The sequence below is a fragment of the Ursus arctos genome, chromosome X (assembly GCF_023065955.2).
Source record: "Ursus arctos isolate Adak ecotype North America chromosome X, UrsArc2.0, whole genome shotgun sequence".
Lineage (NCBI taxonomy): Eukaryota > Metazoa > Chordata > Mammalia > Carnivora > Ursidae > Ursus > Ursus arctos.
Genome location: NC_079873.1, coordinates 117,331,991 through 117,340,064, shown reverse-complemented (window position 1 = coordinate 117,340,064; position 8,074 = coordinate 117,331,991). Strand labels below are relative to the sequence as shown.

At 48.2% G+C, this 8,074-nt stretch overlaps 1 protein-coding gene across 1 annotated transcript in view; it reads left to right on the top strand.

Annotated features, from left to right (window-relative positions):
• The first annotated feature begins 7,544 nt into the window (after positions 1-7,544).
• The window catches only part of FHL1 (four and a half LIM domains 1), a 60,111-nt gene continuing 59,581 nt past the window's right edge, over positions 7,545-8,074 (top strand). Inside the window, exon 1 of the mRNA XM_026479715.3 lies at positions 7,545-7,638. The gene's annotated coding sequence lies outside the window, so the exon portion shown is untranslated. The remainder of the gene's footprint in view (positions 7,639-8,074) is intronic.

Genomic DNA, 8,074 nt, shown 5'->3' with positions numbered 1-8,074 from the left:
TGAGTCAGGTAACGCCAGTCCCAAATTGCAGCTGTGGAAACGGGGACGAGGTAAATTAAGTCCGAGGAGGTCGCGAAAATCAATGGGCATACGTGACGGATCGCCAGGAGTCCCTGGGCACATTCAGTTGTAAAGAAATCAATTTCTGGACTAAAATTGATCTCCTGAGAAGACAGGGTGTCTGCCAGGTAGATTCTCTTTCTCACCTCCTCTGGCTCAACAGCCTTTCTCCCATTTTACAAAAGAAAGACAGTCCTTCCCCCCACCCCCTCGCCCCTCCGTCACTAATCTGACTTTGGTGCACAGCCTGGGGGTGGGGGTGGGGGGCAGAAACCTTCAAAAATCAGGGCGTCGGTGTGGAAAAATGAATGACCCTAATCACCGCCTAACAAGCCCTTTTGCAAAACAGGTGGTTTCTAATTCTTTGCTTTCAACACAGCTGCTGAAGGCGCTAATGGAATTGTCAGCTAATAAATCATTAAAATTAATTTTTGATGATAGATCGCGATGGGATTTTTGGTACATAACTCAGAAGAAATACAAATAACTGTGTGACCATGCTGTGAGAAAAAAAATTTCATTTCATCCTATTTCTGTGAACAAAGCTTCTTAGCATTTACATTTTTAAAAAGTGGAAAGAAGATCAAAGTAAAATCAACCCTGAATTCTCTCATTCTAGCAGTAAGTAGTATTTATTCACAAACGCACGAACTAATTGAAAAACACCTCATCCATCCTTAGAGATACATTTTCAAAACATTCTTTACATTGTATATTTAAATTATTTTTCAAATTTGATAAAATATTTGTTCTTTTGATCAGTTGTATACTAAGGCTAACTCTACTCAGAAAACTTTCTTTTTTTTTAACACAGAGCTTTATGGTGATAAGACATTTTAAAAATGAATTTTAACTACCCTGGCTTTATTGGTGGGAATGTAAATCAGTGCAGCCATTATAGAAAACAGTATGGAGGCTCCTCAAAAAAATTAATAGTAGAACTACCATATGATTCAGTAATTCCACCTCTGGGTATTTAATTGAAAACACTAACTTGAAAAGGTATCTTCACCCCCATGTTCATTGCAACATTATTTATACTAGTCAAGATACGGAAACAACTTAAATGTCCATCAGCAGAGGAATGGATAAAGAAATCGTGGTATCGAATGGAATAAAATGAAGTATTACTCGGCCATAAAAAAAAAAGGATGAAATCTTGCCATTTGTAACAATCTAGATGGACCTTGAGGGCGTTATGCTAAGTGAAATAAGACAGAGAAAGGCATAATCTAAACCAACAAAAAACACCCCAAGCCCATAGATACAGAGAACTGATTGGTTGTTGCCAGAGGCGGGGGGGGGGGGGGGTAAGTGGTGGAGATTTTATTTTATGTTCATATTTTTGTTGCAGAGAAGTACAGAGTGATCAAAAATAGATTTATAAGCATAAAATACATTACATTAGGACAACATTCTGTGGGAGAGGTGGAAAGGGGAAAAGGGGAACGATGTAAACTTTCTAACTGTTAAAGATCTTAATCATGTATTTTTAAAATAGCGAATGGTGGGTATGAAATGGCCATTGTATTCAGATTCAGTTGGACAGACTGAAAAAAGTGACGTAACCATTTTATTTTAGAATGTCGATATTTACTATATACTAAAAATAACTTCCTTTGTAACTAAACATGGATGAAAACCTTTTAGATATCTTAGGGAGCATGAGAGCAAAAAACGGTTTTTGGGTTTTGGGTTTGGGGTTAAGTTGTTTTTTTTTCCTTCTTGATATAGTCACCAGCCAAAAACTTTGAAGACACCTGACGTTATAACGTGCCCCAGGCCACAACAACCATCAGGTGGCCAAGCTCGAACTTGAACCCATGTCTGCAAGATTCCAGACCGTGTGGTCCTTTCACAGTACCTGAGGGAAACCAAGGAGTCTATGAATGTTGGTCTTAATTAAGCTCCATTCAGTTTAGAAATAACTTATTTGGTTGTTTAATATGAGCAAGGCTCTGTGCTTGTTAACCTAGATACACAACAGTGATGAAAGTATATTACTTACTTCATGGAGCTGAAAACCTGACAGGAGAGAGAAGCTGTCTTCACAAAATCGTTGATAAGAGCAACAGATATTTTGAAAAATGTTACAAGGCAAGGGAGAGATTGCTTTCAGCTGGGGTCTCAGAGGGGACCTTGAACATATTCTGGGATCAGATAGCTGGGTCTTTGTCAAAAGGGTAGAATTTGAACTAGTGAAGATGTGTTAGTGAGAGACGGTAGGGAGCATTCATTCATCCATTCATTCGTTCATTTATCCATGCATCCATTCATCCAAGAACCATTAACTATAGATATCAACCAAATATAACAAATGAGGCTTCAACAATGTCCTGGTTGGAATAAATAAACTGTAAAAAAACATTTGGGAGACATTTGGGGAATTCTGAGCCTTGACTGGGTGTTTGTTGATATTACGGAATTTGAGTTAATTGCTTTGAGGTGGGATAATTATGTTGCACTTCTGTTAAAACAAAAGAAGAAAGTTGGAGACGCCTGGCTGCCTCAGTCAGTGGAGCATGTGACTCTTGATCTCGGGGTTGTAGGTTCAAGCCCCACTTTGGATGTAGAGAATACTTAAAAATAAAATCTTAAAAAAAAAAGAAAAGGCTCTATCTTTTAGCAACGTATACTCAATTATTTCTGGATGGAATATGGTGTGTTGCATTTGCTTTGAAATAGTTCAGTGTGAGTGTGCGTTGGAGGGAATGGGTGGGGAATATAAATGAAACAAAATCGGTCATGTGTTGATAATTGTTAAAGCTTGTCAGGTACATGTAAGTTCATTAGACTATTTTCTCTATTTTGTATGTCTATATTTTATCACCATGAAATAATTTTTAAGATTAATATTAATTTAATGCCTGCTGTGTTCCAAGAAACTGGAAGCATAAACAGGAAAGACACATTGCCTGCCCTCAAGAAGCCTATGATCTGTTGGGGGAAACAGACCTCTGAAATCGTCAGGATTGTTAATGATTCCCTCACAGTGTTAACGGTATAAACCGACTGCCATGGAAGCAACGAATTCTGCCAGAGTTTGTCAGGGTTGACTCGGAAAGGAGGGGAGGTTTGACTATTTCACAAGCAGAATTTATTTATTTTTTCAAGTAGTTTCCATGCCCATCGTGGGGCTCAAACTCATGACCTGAGATCAAGAGTCACGTGCTCTCCTGACTGAGCCAGCCAGGTGCCCCCACAAGCAGATTTTACAGGATTTGGCAACTTCATGGATGTGAAGAAGGAGTGAAAGGTAGTGTGAAGGGGCACCTGGGTGACTCAGTCAGTTGAGCGGTTGAGTGTCTGCCTTCAGCTCGGGTCATGATCTCGGGGTCCTGGGATCAAGTCCCGCATTGGGTTCCCTGCTCAGTGGAAGTCTGCTTCTCCCTCTCCCTTTACCCCCTCCCTGCTCGTCACTCTCTCTCTCTCTCAAATAAATAAATAAAATCTTTAAGGAAAAAAAAGCTCATGGAAGCTTTTACTCTGGCTTCCCCAGGTGGGTGGCATGCCATTAATGAGGACGGGGAATGCGAGGAGAAACACAGGTCAGGGTTCATGCAGGCAGTGGGGGGAGATGTCCAGGAAGTTTCTGAACCGGTCTTGTCACCAAAGGAACTACAGGAACAAAATTTTCCAGAGGGGAGTGTATAGGATGTATTTCAAGATCCTCCTAGACCCCGGGCTGCTGACCGACTGAGTCTGAGAAGGAAGAAGTAGGAGGTAAGGCTGACCAGAGAGGCAGATGTGCTCACTGGGACATGCACCAGGTTCCACCGTGTGAGATGATCACGAAATGGAGTGATCGTCTGTAGGCTTAAGGCCCTTGTGGAAGAAGACGCTTGAACCCCATGGGTTTCATTGATTGGGCAAAGTCATTGAGATGAAGGACTTGGCATCACTTTGGAAAAAAGAATCACCGACCGGAAAGAATCAGCCACTTTGGATGACCAATAGTAAAAGGGATGAACTCTCCTCTTTCATGGTTTTGGAAACACATTATACTGTTTTGGATTATGGGCTCTGGAGCCATGCTGCTTGGTTTTAAGTCCTGGCTCTAAAGTTGCTGAACCTTTTTGAGCGTCAGTCTTCTCATCTGTACAATGGGGATAAGTATGTAATGTGAAGAGTAAATAAAATGAGGAGGAAATAAAAGGATGCATATAAACTGGTATAATAATACACTGGTATAGCAATACGCTTGCAAGAACTTAGACTCTTTAGTCGTGATGGTACTTTTTGAAGGCAAAGGACGTGATTATTTCATGTACCGATAAATGCTTCCTATTTCCTTCCAAAGGGGTTTTAAGTTCTGTTGAAATCTAAGACCACCCCCCCTCCTGCCTATTTCTTTCCTAAAACAGAAATGAAAAAGATCAGATCTGAGATCACACCATCTGATTTTAGTCTGTGTAATTTATTTTTGCTGCTTAATGCTGAAAACATTACCAGAATGTAGCACATGGGTTCACTGGTTGGGCAGCCTTTTTCCTTTTATTCATTTCCCTTATTCTGCAACACAGTCCCCTACATATTTTAAGTGGAACAATGTGTTTCCATGACCCACAAAAGTTGAGTTCAAATCCAAGGAGATGAAGTGTTAAGAGGCAGACAGGACTGGCCTCAGCGGGGGGCAATGTGGGAGATCCATGCCTTGTACCTACAAGTCACACACCATAAATATCTGTGGAAGGGAGGAAGGGGTAGGGAAGTGGGGGGAGGCAGGAAGGAAAATGGAGGGCAGGAAGGAAGGGGAAGGAAAGAAGAAAAGATGGAGAAAGAAAAGGGGTGGAGAAAGGAGTCTGGTGAGAAATGAACCACAAATAACACTGATGGAGTGCCCGAGGATGGCCGGGAGGTTCCCAGGAGAGGGCCCCCCATCCAGAGCCCTCCATCTTTGGGTGCCTTTTGGCTACTTTTGGGCTGGACGCTGGGCTGGTATTCCATTCGGGGAGTTGCCTGCTTATTCAGAGCCTTTTGGGAATCAGAATGGGGCAGATCAGCTTCTTTTCCTAGCAAGTGTGAAGCTGGAGCCTCTTTTGCCATCCAGAAAGACCAAACTTCAGTGCTTCTGAGGCCTTGGAATGGAAAAAGGAAAGGCTCAGGCCATTGGCGCCAGGGAGAGAGAAGGGAGCTTTGCAAGGGCTTATGGTCTCTCCTAAGGGAGGTCAGCACCCAGCCTGTGCACCACAGGAGAAAACAGAAGTCATCAGCCTGGATTTGCGTGATCTATACGTACAGTCAGCGCCTCCCCGCCCCCCCCCCCCCCGCCCGCATCAGCATATACTTCCATGGTCTTACAGTGGGGAAGGCATTTGAGCAGGGGGAGGGCCCATCCTCCGCAAAGAATCCAGCTCTTATTTCATCTTGCCTGGGCAGGGACTTTAGGGAGCCCTCTCTCATCAGCAATGCCTCCCTTCTGCTCATTCCTAAACATGCTCTCATCTCACAAAATTCAAAAGAGGAAAGGGAAACTTCTCTGCTCCCTACTTGTCCCTCTTGTTCCCCTCGACTTCTGTTTCCCTTTACAGTGAAAGGTCTCAAAACAATTGTCCACACTATGCTGTCTCTACTTGAATTCCAATTTCTTCTTCAAATCTGTTCCACCAAGTCCAAAACCAAGGCGATCTTTTGAAATTATAAGTCAGACTGGGAGTACTAGTCAGCAGTAAAAAAGAAAGAACTATGGGTACCCACAATTTGGATGAAGCTCAAGAGACTTAAGCTGAGGGGGACAAAAGCCAATCCCCAAAGGTGACCTACTGTATGATTTACATTTTACATTTACATAACATTCTAGAAATAACAAAATTATAGAAATGGAAGGCAGATTAATGGTGGCCAGCAGCGAAGGCCTTGGGGGCCTAGGGCAGTGGGTGTGGCTATAAAAGAGCAACTGGATGGATCCTTGTAATTAACGATGGAACTATTTTGCATTTTGATGGTGGTGGTGGATACATGCCTTTACATGAGTGATAAAATTGTATAGAATTAAACGCACACACCCACGAGTACAAGAAAAGCCAGGGAAATCTGAGTAAGATTAGATTGTACTAATGTCAATATTGTGGTTGTGATCTTGTAGGATAGTTCAGCAGCGGGTAAGCTGTACATAGCATCTCTCCGTGTAAGTGCTTACAAATGTTTGTGAATTTACAATTATTCCAAAAGAAAAAGAAATGTAAAAGAAATACAAAGAAGATCATGTCATGCCCTGGGATAAAGCCATTCATTCAATGGCCTCCCATTGTTTTTAGAATAAAAGGGGTCTGCCTAGGACGCAGTACGAGATTTGGTCCCTGCCAACCTGTCCTGTCCAGCTTTATATTGTTCTCTCCCGGGCCCTGCTGGTGCCAGTCACAATCACCACCTCTTAACTCCCAGGCATCAAGATTTGCTCCCTCCTTCTGGCCTTCATACATCTGCTCCCTCTTTCTGGAAGGCTTTTCCTTGGTTCTTTCTATGGTTGCTTCTGTCATAACTTTCAGGGCTAGGCTTAAATGTCACCTCCTCCTTTCCTAACCACACCATTTGCAACCTCTTCCTTTTCCTGCACAGGCCTTAGCCCAAATTTGATTATTTTCTCCCTTCTTTATCATGTCTCCCCCACTAGACTGCAAGCTCCCAGGGCAGGGTGGATGGTGCTTCGCATGACTCTGCGCTGTACCCCCAGCACCTGGCACAGTGCTTGGCACGTGGTGGAGGGCTCAGAAAACCAAATGTCGAGTGAATGAATGAGTAGCCACGTGCTGCTTTGCCATCAGTGCTTTTCTGAGCGATGTAAAGCCCTCTGGATGGTAGCATTAGGCTTATGGATGGAACTCCCTTCGCTCCCACCCGCTTGTTACTAAGCGGAAGGGTCCCGGGTGGGTCCTTCGGCGGCGTTGCGGCCCACGGGGTCCCGCAGTCGGGGGCCGAAACCGGGCGCCCCCCGACCCAGGCCGCTTTGCAGGGAGTGCGCAGGTTACCGGAGGCCCCTGGTGAAGCCACCTTCGCTCGACTCTCTTTGTTGCTCCCACCTTCCCTGCCCTGGCCGCGGCTGCCTGCAGCGACTCGTGACTCCCCGCCAGCCTCGAGGGCTGCAGCGCGAGGGAGGGGGGGCCCGGGGGGGGCGGCCCGAGCGCCCCCGGCCCCCCCCCTCGGTCTCCAGACCAGAGCCGCCCCTCGGGGGAGGTGGGGGAGGGAGCGCTCGCCCCCGCCTCCCCGCAGCCACCTTCCCCGCGCGCCCGCGCCGCGCCAGCAGCCCGGCTGCTCCCGAGGCGGGGGCACGTGGCCGCGCGGGGTGCGTGGCGCCCCCGCCCCCCGCCGGGCCGGCTCCCGCGCGCGCGCCGCGCCCCGCAGCCCCCGCGGGCAGAGCCCGGCCGGCGCGCGCCGCGCCCCGCCCCCGCGCGCGCGCCCGCCCCCTCCCCGCCTCCCCCGCGCGCCCCTCCCCTCGCGCCCCTCCCGCGCCCTACATCCAGCGCCCAGCCCAGGGGGCTCAGTCCGCAGCCGCCGCCGACGCCGCCGCCGCCGCGCCTCGGCCTCGGTGCAGGCAGCGGCCGCTGCCGAGACAGCTGCGCCGGCGAGCATCGCCAGGCAGTAAGCTCGCTTTCTCTCCGCGTGTGCGTGCGTGTGCGCCTCCCGCCCGCCGGCCCCGCGGCCCGGGGGAGCGGCCGCCCTCCTGCCCCGCCGCCGCCCCGGCCGCCCGGCCTGCCGTGGCGGGTACCTGCGGTCTCGGGCCTCGGCCGCCCGGCCGGGGTGGGGGCCGTGGGGTCCCCTCGGGTGTGTGCCTCGGCTACCCCGGGCTTGCGCCACCGGGGTAGCGGGCGTGGGGATGGGGAGCGACCAAGGAGGGAGTGGCGTGGGGGCGGGGGAGCGGGCGTACCAGGGGGGCTCCCGGTGCTTTCTCCGCGGAACGGTGGGGAGCGGGGCGAGGGGAAGGAGCCCCTTGGTTTCCTCCGGAGACTGGAGGGCGGTGGGGGCGGTGGGGGCGGTGTGAGGTGTGGGCACCCCTTGGTGTTCTCAGCCGGGATGG